Below are 12258 nucleotides of genomic sequence, written 5' to 3' on the forward strand. Positions count from 1 at the left end.
TGGGTACGGGGTCTGCTGTGGGTGATAGAACGTCTCGGAACCACATCGAGGTGATAGTCATACAGCACTGTGAACATACTGACACCCACTGGATTGTACAATTTAAAAGGACTCATGGTAAATTTCATGTTGAGAGTTTTACCTCCATTTTTTAAAAAATATCTTTAAAAAACAGTAAATATTAGCTTTTTACCAAGAGCTAGATCAAGAAAGGAAATGAAATTGCTACTTCTCTTGTTACGTCATCCTTTGAATTCAGGAAGTCAAATTCCAATCAATAACATCATTCAATTTACACAACAAAATACAGAAGCACCTGAATTTGGACTGTTCCTATGGGTAGAACAGCACTTTTACATGTACCTAAATTTACTGAGTACCTAATATGTGCCAAACATAGTAGCAAACAGACACTGTTCTAATTTTCCAAACACTATACTGTGTATAATTAGTAACTTCCCCAGTAACTATATGAGGGTTATACATAAGATCTTATTATAGTATCTAATTTTATAAATAAAAAAACCATCTCAGCGAAGTCAAGTGACTTGCTAATGGTCACATCATCTTACATTCAGTCACCCGAACACAAACCTACCACACAACAGAACGTTGACTTATAACCTTGGAACTATCTGTAACAGTCACATTTTACAACAATGCACGGTGCCTGCACATAGTGCAAGGGATCCTTGCTCATTAATTTGATAATGCAGAATCCAAATTTATTTTTCACTATTTTTTTAATTTTTATAATTTTATTTAGGAAATTAAATTTAACGGGGTGACACTGATCAGTAAGAGTACACAAGTCTCTGGCAAGCACCTCTATAGCATCTGAACTGTTGATTATGTTGTGTACCCGTCACCCAAAGTCAAATCATTTTCCATCACTGTATATGTGTCCCTCTATACTCTCTGTAGCCTGTTAACCCCAGCCAATTTGTCTGGTGTTTTCGAAATATAACATGCCAGGAAATCAACTCCACTTTGTGCCCAAGTTACTCCTCATATTGAGAATGACATTTTTTTTTTACTCCCCAACCCCATCAGCCACTTTTCAATAACCTGAACATCTAAGCTTTACAGACCACACCAATCATGAAGTCTGGCTTACTGTGTGGCCTCTAAGATGTCAGAGCCCCCCATTAGTAGAGGCTAAATAATGTACACGAGGTCAAATAACTGGAAGAAAAATGTAAAACTAAAGTTCCCTGACTTGTTATCTAGTTTGTAATCTTAATAATTAATTAGATCATGAAATATGGCAAGGAAAAAGAGTGGACGGAATAGTTATGAGAGTCTTATCTCTGACATGCAATGTAATTCTGGCTTTATTTTCTTCTTAATGTGTAGTAGTTAACATTCAAATGAGACTTGTCCAGCCTATGCAATTGTTTTATGTTCAACATAAACTGTAACATTGCCTTCACTCTTAGGTAAGAAATTTACAACTCATAAATGTCTATGGGTTTGAAGATACTTCATAAAGTCCAAATTGGAACAGTCCTATAGCTCAAAATAAGAAATATTAGCTTTTGACATACCTGATGATTGTACACATTTAACTGGTAAATACGCCCTTAGTTTATAAACAGTATGCAAATGTACTAGTAGGACAGTAGTACCTAGTACATGAATGTCCTTGAAATATATAACTCCAGCCTGGTAAAAGTGAAAATTGTAATGGGATCTAATTGCTAATTCCAATAATTAACTTCTTTTGAATGGTAATTTCTAAACACCAAGGTAGATCTATCAGGAGGGTATATGTTAAGTTATTTGGTTTGTTTCAACCTAATTCATCCAATTTAAGCTTTTAACAATCTTTTTCAGATAAAAAGTGGGTAAATTCCTCCATAACAAAGAGCCCTTGGATAGCAATCACTCTGATAAATAAGTCCCTCCCTACTATGAGACTATTCTGCTTTAGCCACTAGGTTTCTCACAGTAACACTACAATAAAGTACTATTTGGGGCCAAAGTTTCTTAGTGAATAATTTTTTTCTTCAAAGATTAAACATTTCCTTAAAGGCCTAAATGTTGATACTCCAGCCAAAGAGGAAAGAGCCTCGATTTGGGGTGGTGAGCACACAATACAACAGACTGATGACGTATTATAGAATTGTACACCAGACACCTATAGATGATAATTTCATTAACCAATGTCACCCCAAAAAATTCATTATAAAAATTTTTTTAAAAAGAGGCCCCATTATATCCCTAGGTACTTTACCGCTAGGAGAAATCAAGTTCATCTCCTCGCCATGCCAGATGCAGGCATGATCAAGAAGTTCAAAATAGCCTCCCCAAAAGATAATTTGATAAACACCGTACTATATATATGTCTTGACAACTGGCTAGTATCAACAACTTAAGGAAGGAAATAAGAACTGGTAACCTATTCTCTCCACTAGCTTTCTCTTTTTTTTCTTTTTTAAAACTCATCCCTGAAAAGTCAAAACCATGGAAGGAAGTACAGTTCCCTCCTGTCAGACAACATCTAGCTAGATCTTCTTTCCACTTTTTAGGAAAACCCAAGACTACCAATGAAATTATGCTAAGCAACTCAACAACTATCACACTTTTCAAAATGAACACTCAGTGAGATACATTTTCAACCAAATCTTTCTAAAGGAGCTTCATGAAATCCAACATTAGTTTTCTCAGTTGGAGAGATTATATTCTACATAAAATAGTGCTGAATTGACTAGCAGCCAAGAAACCTATGTTCCAGGCCTGGTTCTGTCAGCTGAATGAACCCGGACTCATAACATTTCTGAGCCTGAGTTTCAACATCTTTTAAGTGTGGCAATACATTAAAATAGTATGGCCAAGACCTTATAATTCAATGACTATGATGAACATAAAGTCATAGTCTTCTTTCTCATCTTTAATTTCTAAACACACACAAACACACAAATTTTTGAAATAGCATCAAGTCAAGTCAGAACTGTGATTTAAAATACAACCTACAGCTAGCTCATCTTTAGAAATTCAAGACAAAGAGCATCAGTAACTGAACCCCCCAAAAAATCTTTTATTTTCAACTTTTCTTTCACAGACAAGGAAGGTAGAAAATTTGAGGCTTATTTTTATAACTTTTACTTCACCTGTGAATCATAGTTGGGGAAATGGGAAAGAGCAGTGAAGTAATTTTCTGCTTGTCTTCGAAGCCCACCTTACTCAAGTTCATGGATAAGCCACTATCCCAGAAGCAGTGATTAGAAAGAAAGTATAGCTGTCCAGGAGCATTCTGGAATCAAAGGAAGTATACTTTCCCTTCAAGAAACTCTCTCTTACAAATAGGACCTCTAACAAAAGGTTGATCTGAAAGGCAATCTTAGGCACTTTTCAGTGGTCTTGTTTATATACTGATATATACTCATTTTATTCTGCAAAGAAACTGTAGAAACTCTCTGGTCTCTAGTGAAAGTTACCACAACATTTTCGAATGTAAATTATTTATCAAAGTCTCCCTATATGACTACAGCTGAAAGAGAGGAAGACTAAAGTCTCTGATGCCTGAAGTTCAAGTTAGGTTATTTACTGACCTACTCACCTTCTTGTAGGTAGTGCTGGAAGGATTAATAGATTAATACTGTTATTTAATGTTTTAATAACCTTCAGTTCCTTACAAGATTAGAATTCCTCACTGTTAAACTTATAAATTTCAGTATTCTACTAGAGTCTATTAGATATACAGTAGCCTTTGTTTATTTTATATTTTTTAATTGTCATTGATCCTTACGATGCAAGGACATCCGAAACAATTCTTTAAATGGTACGCCTTTCCACGCCATCTGCTGGTCCTTACTAACTTAATGCTCTGTTGCCTTTTTAGATTTTCAGAATGAACATGACCTTTGAGATGCTGGTATTTTGAAGCATTGTTTGCAATAACAAAACTAAAACCTTTCAATAATAAGGGACCACTAAAGAAATTATATAACTGAAGAATATATATATGTATAGGGTATATATAGTATATAACTATGGTATATATAGTAATGTATAGTATATCCACATATAATCTATACAATATATTATATATAGATATATAATATCTATATTATATATCATAGTATATCAATACAATGGGAACACGATGACTATCAAAGAAAAGCTACTGGCAGTGTAGCTGCCATAGACACCTTTGTGTCTATGACGTATTCCTAAGTGAAGACAAATCAGGGCAAAACGGTGTGGAGCAAAAGTGACTATATTTGTTTTAGCAATGTTTATTTCCCTTGAAGATTCTTGGTTGGAATTTGCAATGACACCATCTAATGATGAGCCCAAAGAAGCTTATCAAAAACTTAAGTTATAAATAAGTCAATTTCCAGATGCAACTGTAGAAGTAACAAATACAGTTGCCACCTTTCATATAAGAAAAAACTTACATATATACGTGTATATGCATGTTTGTGTGCATATTGGAAAACATCTAAAGTCCAAAAGGCTATACATAGACCAAGAAGTCAATGGTAGAGGACTGTAGGTAATTTTTAAAAATTATAATGATAATTACATGTGTTTCTTACATAATGTTTTTATAAAGTTTAAAATTCAAATGAAATTATATTTTGTAAATGCTAACTTAAATAGAATTATACTATGGAAGGCCCCATCTGGTTATTGCCACAGTGAGATGGTCTGTTTAATTCAGTTAGCATGTAAAACCTAAGATAGAAAAGCACTTAATAAACTCAGGCTTTCCAGAAATGAAACAAAATAAAGAACTGAACCTATTCTAGCATTTCTGAAGAAGTGGGAAGCCACTGCCCGCTGTACACTTACTACCTCAATCCATCTCCCCCAACCTAATACCAAAAGAGGAATCCTAGCGCAGAAAACAGAGAAACAGGACTGACCAAAAGCCAAAAAGGAGAACAGGGTGGAGAGAGGGGTTTTATTGTGGGTCTTCTACTGCTTTACCATGATGCCAAGAACTTGGAGAAAGAGAGCTGTAAAACTCAGCATTAAGAGATGGTGGTTTGTTCTAAGAGGGTAATTTATATTAACAAAGGGCCTTATGATCATGAGTTACTCCTCTAGCATGCTCAAGGTTCACATGGAGTCAGTCCCCAAAACTTCCCTCGACCTGGGTCTTGCCTGGAGCCTTCTACTCAGATTTTATTTAAATACAAGGCTACTTTTAGGGATACCATATAGCCCAAGAATAAGTAAGAAGTCTACTGAAAATGAGGACTGTTGTAATATTTTTACATTAAATGTATTGTCTGATGGACTCCACTTATTCCTTCTGACAAGAGCTACTCAATCAACAAGACTCCTTGACTTCAGCAGCCCTCTCTGACATATGATATCTGACTACACTATGGTCCCCTTCAATGAGAATGAGCGTGACATTACAGCATGACCAAATCCTTGATATAAAGTATATTTAAGTAAATTTACCCTTTAATAATGGTGGTCTCACATTTATACACTGTATAAGCAAAATCTGTTCTCTGAATCATTATGTAGAACAAGGTCTCCCAGTTAATTTAATAGAAGACTTAAGAATATTTTTAGCATGCGAACTTACCTCCCACACAGACACATTAGCTATTTTTATAAATTTATATACTCTTACACCAGGTTTTCTTTAAGAGTGGACTACACCTGTATTCTGACAGCCTGGCAGCTTCTAATTAGGGACAGAATGTGTATCAGAAGCCATATGGAAATTTTAATAGACTGTCCATGTCATAACATTTGTTCCATAAGAGCTATTCAAATACTAACACAATATGCTAAATCTTGGAAACTTGGTCCATTGTAAAGTCAATATTGAAGCTGGGAAATTCCTCTTTCATTTAGTTTAAGAGATAACCAAGTGAAGGAACAAAGACATTCTTAAAGAGCAAAAGTTTCTAACAGTACCTGTTGAGCAAGGTATAATCTTGGGGCCTAGCAATGGGAAGACTATCTCTGAAATATGAAAGAGCTCCGGACCAAATCACATCTAATGGTAAGGCTTAGTTGCAGAAATCAGGGGTAACTGTGTATATGAACCATCTTGGGTCCTACTTATGCCCTCAGTTTCTCCTTTGTTCCTTTGCTTAGGTTTTAGGGATTCAACCTACTTCCCCCCCATTAGCATTACTCTCATCTACCGTATCCACTGGACTATGGAATGAGATGCTGTCTGTCTGGCTGCCTCTTCTGTTGTTGTCCTTAAAGACAAATACCCTGGTCCAATTAACTATCTCAATTCACTCATCTATAAAATTGCAGTAGTAATGGTACTAACCTCAGAGATTAGGATATGAATATGATCGCAAATCCTTACAAAAGTTCCTGGCACATAGGTAGCTTTATGTAAGTGTTAGCCATTATGTTTAATTACTGTTGTTATTTAGAACTATATATTAGTATCATTCTTGTTATTTCTTTTAAGGATCTCACAGCTAATTGTTATATAAAGAGAGAATAGTAACAGTAATGTGGGAAATTTTTTAAATTTAGAAATCTTACAAAAATCTTATATTCGAGGTTCCTGGCTATGTGATATCCAACAACATCGCACTCTCACCGAGAAGTCTTTTTGAGGATGGTACCACCCAACCCTTCTTAGAGCTGCCTTTCTCTTACTCAAGTCTTCACTTAAATAAAACTCTACTGATCTCTTATAACCTAATTTAAATAGGCCCTCCTTTATGAAACATTTTTCTGAGATCCACCTTCTACTATACCGTATACTAATAACTTACCTTTTTATTTTACTTCACCTCTCTCAATTAGAATGTAAGCTTCATGAGTGCAGGGATTCTTGTATTTTATTTATGGATGAATCCAGGTAACGAGATCAGTAGCTGGCATATAGATGTTCAATGAGTATTACTGAATGATGAGTATTCAATCTGGCCTATGCCAGACTTCTTGTTAGATAAACAAATTCCTATCTGTTTAAGCCACCATAGTCAGATGTACTGTTATTTACAGCTGAATACATTCCTGACTGTTAAGACTATCGAACACTGTTAGAATATTTGTTATTATTATCACTATTTCTGTTATTATAAATTAACTAGCATTTATCATGTGCTTACAATGTTCCAGGCATGATGCTCCGTATTTTTGGCATATTGCTAAACAAGCATCATCTTTTTTAACTTTTACAGTAACTTCTGAGACACACAATTTTATAGATGAAGAAACTGTGGCTAGGAGAGGCTAGGCAATGTGCCCAAGGTAAAACAACTAGGAAATGATAAATAAGATTTGCAAACCCAAGTTTCGGGCCCCTGTGCCTACACTAATACCTAATATACCATACAACCATGTCTGTGAAATATCCATATATAAGTCTTTCTCTCCTTAAAATACCTATCAGCTCTACAAGTCAGGAATCCTGCTCTTCAAACTGTGGTATCCACCAAAGCTACTGATGTGTTGGCCCTTAAGTAACTACTCAGTAAACATTTGCTGGAGAGACGAACAAATGAATAGAAACCTACTTTGGAAATATGAACATTTATAAATATGAGACATGAGTATAACTTGTTAAAATAATTAATTTACTATATTTAAGCAAGTTTCCCCTTGCTTTCTTTTGATTGCAGGGATTCTCCTTCTGTTGTGGTTGTATCTGTCACTCAAACATCTAAAATAAAAAAAAGAGTCTCCTAACAAATGAAATGATTGCTGTTGTATATAGTTAGAGATAAGTATAGATTTAGTTTCAATCCAAACTGTTAGGCTTTCTGCCACAGAGTGTAACCCCTAGTCTTAGGCAGTTATTGCTCATGCAAAATGATGCCCACCCTCAGTGGGTAAGACAAGAAAATACACACACACACACACACACACACACGTAATATATTTATATAATATCTGAAGAAAGCAGCCCAAAATAGAATAGACCCAGAAAGAGAGGTTCTAATGCATATTTCTCTTTTCCTTGACTTCAACTCGTAACGGTTTCCCATAATAGACAAGAAGGGATGCGGAAGCAGCTACAGAGAGGTGAATGAATTGTGTGATACTGAAAATCTGTGACTAATATATGAAATAAAAACATTCTCCTCCTTCAAACATTTGTATGAACAAATCAAAGGGAAAAGAAAAGAGATGGAGGGAAAGTGAGACAAAGAACAAAATCTAGTCTGTGTGACACATTTATAAAACTGATGGCCTGTCAGCAAGACACTGATGAATATTTTTGCAGGATAAAAATGGCAACCCAGTGTCTAAAAATAAACCACCATGCTGCAGACCTGTCTGGTTCAGCTACACCACTGGAATACAAACACACTCACTCACTAGTACATTTTGACTCAAGGTTTCACAAAGACAGAAAAAAAAATGTTTTGTTGGCAAGAGAAGATATTTTACATAGTTTGAAACCAGTTATGTTCTCTATATAATATACAGTTGAATATGAATAAGTTTAAATGATTTTCATTTATGAAGAAAGGGTAAATGGTAATAGTAAAAAACCATTAACTCACCTCATATGACAGACTACTTTCTCCCAGCCCAAGTATAGTAAAATAAAGAGCCATTATAACCATCTTGTGAGAACATCCTAAAATCGCAATTTAAAAATAAAATTAATTATTTCTAAACCATGCTGACTTAAATGGCAGATCTTGTCAAAATGTTATCTCCAATCACTCTGGCGATGAGATGAAAAACCTATGACCTCATTTTGCATCTGAACTCTACAATAAAGAGTTGTTAGCTAAAATGCAAATGTGAATATACTGTCCTTCACAAGCAGCACTTAAATTCATTGAAGCCATCCACCTTAGCTCAATCCTGCCTTATGTAGTTATGATTCTCTTAGCTAAGTGGTGATTTCAAGTCTAAGAGTTACAAACCTCTGTAAGGCTCTCCTAGAACATTCTGAATACTATCCTGCCACCATTTTTTAAAAAATTTATTTTAGAAAGAGAGGAAGGGAGAGAAAGCACACACGCATGCGTAACAGGAACATTCAGCTGCCCTGACCAGGGGTGGAACCGGCAGCTTCTGTGCTTTGGGATGATGCTCTAACCAACCAAACTACCCAGCCTGGGCTGTCACACTACCAATTTTAACAGTAAAAATAAATGAGCTTGACCAGGCGGTGGAGCAATGGATAGAGCATCAGAATGGAACGTGGAGGACCCAGGTTTGAAACCCTGAGGTCGCCGACTTGAGCACGGGCTCATCAGGCTTAAGCGTGGATCACAGACATGACCCCATGGTCCCTGGCCTGAGCCCAAGGTTGCTAGCTTGAAGCTTAAGGTCGCTGGCTTGAGCCTTAGGTCACTGGCTTGAGAGAGGGGTCACTCGCTCTGCTGTAGCCCCCTGGTCAAGGCACATATGAGAAAGCAATCAATAACAACTAAGGAGACTAAAGGAGCTGCAACGAAGAATTGATGCTTCTCATCTCTCTCCCTTCCTGCCTGTCTGTCTGTCCCTATCTGTCCCTCTCTCTGTCACAAAAAAGTAAAAATGAATTCACTCTTCATAACAATAAAATGTGAATAATAAATTACACTTGATCCTTTATGACCACACCCATTTGGAATAAACAGGAAATAAAAAGAAACACTTCAAGAACCAATGAAGTTTTCACAACACAGTACTACAAACACTGCCTAATCTTTTATGATAGTTAGCTGTGCCAATAATTTCACAGTAAATATCTACATATTATAAAAATATACTCCCCAATATACGTCCACATACTTCCTCCACTGCAGCTTGGGTCTCAATCTAAATAATAGCAAAGTTTCTTAATGAGGGAAAAAAAGCTCTAAGATAAAAAAATAACTTCATTCCTAGGAGTTTTTATTATATTGATCTTATTTTCACAGTAGGCACCACAAACTTAATAACAATAAAAATAAAACTCTTGATTCACACTTCAAGTTTGCCCCTCTGTCCATGGGACCACCCATTCTTCCAGCTGATCAAGCCAAAAAAAGCCCAGAAGTCAGCTTTAATTCCTCTTCCCCACGTCATCCACTCACAACATCTGTGCACGCTGTCCCTCAAGTACACGCCATTTATAGGCACTTCTCATCCCCTAAAACACCGCCTAGTTCAGGCACCACCACTCCTATCTCTCCTCCATGACTACCAAACTCTTTAATGCCCTTCTTACTTCCACCCTTGGCCACTACAGCCTATCTACCACACAGCAGCTAAATTAATCTCTATAAAAAGTAATAGACATCACATCACTACCTCTCCTTAGTGCCTCCAATGATTTGCCATTACTCAAATTTTTCCCATTTGAATAAAATACCAAGTTCTTTCCATGATCTGTCAGATTTTCATGACCTCATCCATGCCTACCGCTTCCACTAGCATCTTACCCCCCTTAACTCTCTCCACTTAGTCACACATTCCAGCCAAAGGCCTTGGCTTTTCTCAAACACCCAAGCCCGGTCCCACCCCTGGATCTTTTTACTTACTTTTCCCCTGTCTAGAAAAGTCCCACGCCACAGCTTTCAGAAGATTGGCTCCCTCTCATCACGGGTCTCCACTCAAAACCACAGGTTCCGAGAGGCCTCCCTGACCACCCTCTCTACCCTACCCCCACCACTCCACTACTCACATTACTTTCTATCCTCCCTATCCTGGTGCTATTCCATCAGAGCACTTATCACCATCTACAACTGTATTATCTACAGGTCTAGCTGATTATTGTCCATCTTTCCCTACTTGAATATAAGCATTACGTCTATCTTAGACATCACTGTATCCCCTAAGACACCTAACATATAAATCAACCATCTACAGCAACAAAGCACAAACTCAAATACCTATAGAAACCAGACAGGTAATGTAGGGCCAGCATCGCCGCCATTGTGGTCATGCAGGTGCAGGTTCTCATTAGATTCAAAGAAACAGTGGAGTCCAAAATTGGTGGGCCGTTCCTTTATTCAAGACTTGCACCGGCCAAGGAGCAAACACACAGGGCTCCCAAAGCCACTGACACATTCTCCGGCTCCTTAACTAGGAGAATCTTCTCTGGTTTCTCCTAGAATCAAGGGCCTCACCAGTCTCAGTGGAGCTCACAAAAGCCCCTCACCTCTGTTCCCCATCTCCTTCTCTCTGCACTAGCTCTGCTTCTTCTTCAGTGCTCTGCATTCTCTCTGCTCTTACTCTGTAAAAATGGCTTCTCTCTCTTTCCCTGCCATCTTGGCTTCTTTCTCCTTTAGCACTCTGCCTTTGTGGCTTCTTTCTCTGCAAAACATGGCCTCCTCCTCCAGCAAACATTAGCAAGACAATAGCCCTTCCCAAGCAGGAAGGTAATTTGCAATTTCGCAGACCACAGATATCTGGTGCTGCTCGGCGCCATTTTTAACAATAAAAATGAGCAAACTCAAAAAATACAAACTTTACAAACTCATTTGCCCAACAGGTAACATTAAGCCATTCTGTTTGTGGCGATGTTTCTCAGTAATAGATAACAGAGATGGAAACTGATACTTAAGAGAGGTATCAAAAAACAAACAAAAAACATTAAAACATGCAGCCTTAGTTTTAGGACTATGGCAGACAGAGGCTGGAAAAGTAGCAAGTAGATTAAGTAATGCAGGTAATTTCCAGCTAATGTGGAAATTCAGACCCTGTATAACAGCTTACTATTTTTCATGAGAGGCCAGATATATAACCTTGAACTCTTCTAATCATTTAATGTCAGCAACTTATTGTGCTTTTATTTGTTAATTAAAACTCTGTATAAAGACAAATAAACCATGCCTGAGCCAGATACACACATTTATTAACTTCTCATCTATATAGCAAATCTCCTAAATTTAAACTTACAAGGTGCAACAGGTTATTCTAAAGATGACCAGAACGGGCTCGGCTCCTTCCCTTCTGCATGTCCTTGTACATGTGCATCTGCCATTCCTTCCATCAAAAGATGGAATCGACAGTCGCTCCCTTTGTGTAGATGACTTGCTTTGCCCAATTTGCTTTCTGTCTCCTGGCCAAGGCCTTAGGAGGCCTGGCAGTCATGAAAGGGAGTCACTGAATAATGACAGGGCATGCGGAGGAGATCCGATCCACCAGGTTTAAGTAAGGCTATCTTGGATCCTCTGGTCCGATCAATACAGCAAAAGCAGCCCCAGGCCCTAGACAGGTAAGTATATACATATCTTGAATCCCCCTGTGCCAGCAAAGCTGTTTTAGCTGACTCCATTTGGCACAGGGGTGAGCCATCCCAGTCAGCCCTGCCCAAATTCCTGGCCCACAAAATTGTAAGGATTGAAATGACTGTTAACTTTAAGCCATTCTGTTTGT

General features: G+C 37.4%; 1 protein-coding gene across 1 annotated transcript in view; it reads right to left on the minus strand.

Annotated features, from left to right (window-relative positions):
- HSD17B12 (hydroxysteroid 17-beta dehydrogenase 12) overlaps positions 1-12258 on the minus strand; it is a 159971-nt gene that overhangs the window by 113985 nt on the left and 33728 nt on the right. The gene's annotated exons all lie outside the window — the stretch shown is intronic.

The sequence above is a fragment of the Saccopteryx leptura genome, chromosome 1 (assembly GCF_036850995.1).
Source record: "Saccopteryx leptura isolate mSacLep1 chromosome 1, mSacLep1_pri_phased_curated, whole genome shotgun sequence".
In the NCBI taxonomy this organism is placed as follows: Eukaryota; Metazoa; Chordata; class Mammalia; order Chiroptera; family Emballonuridae; genus Saccopteryx; species Saccopteryx leptura.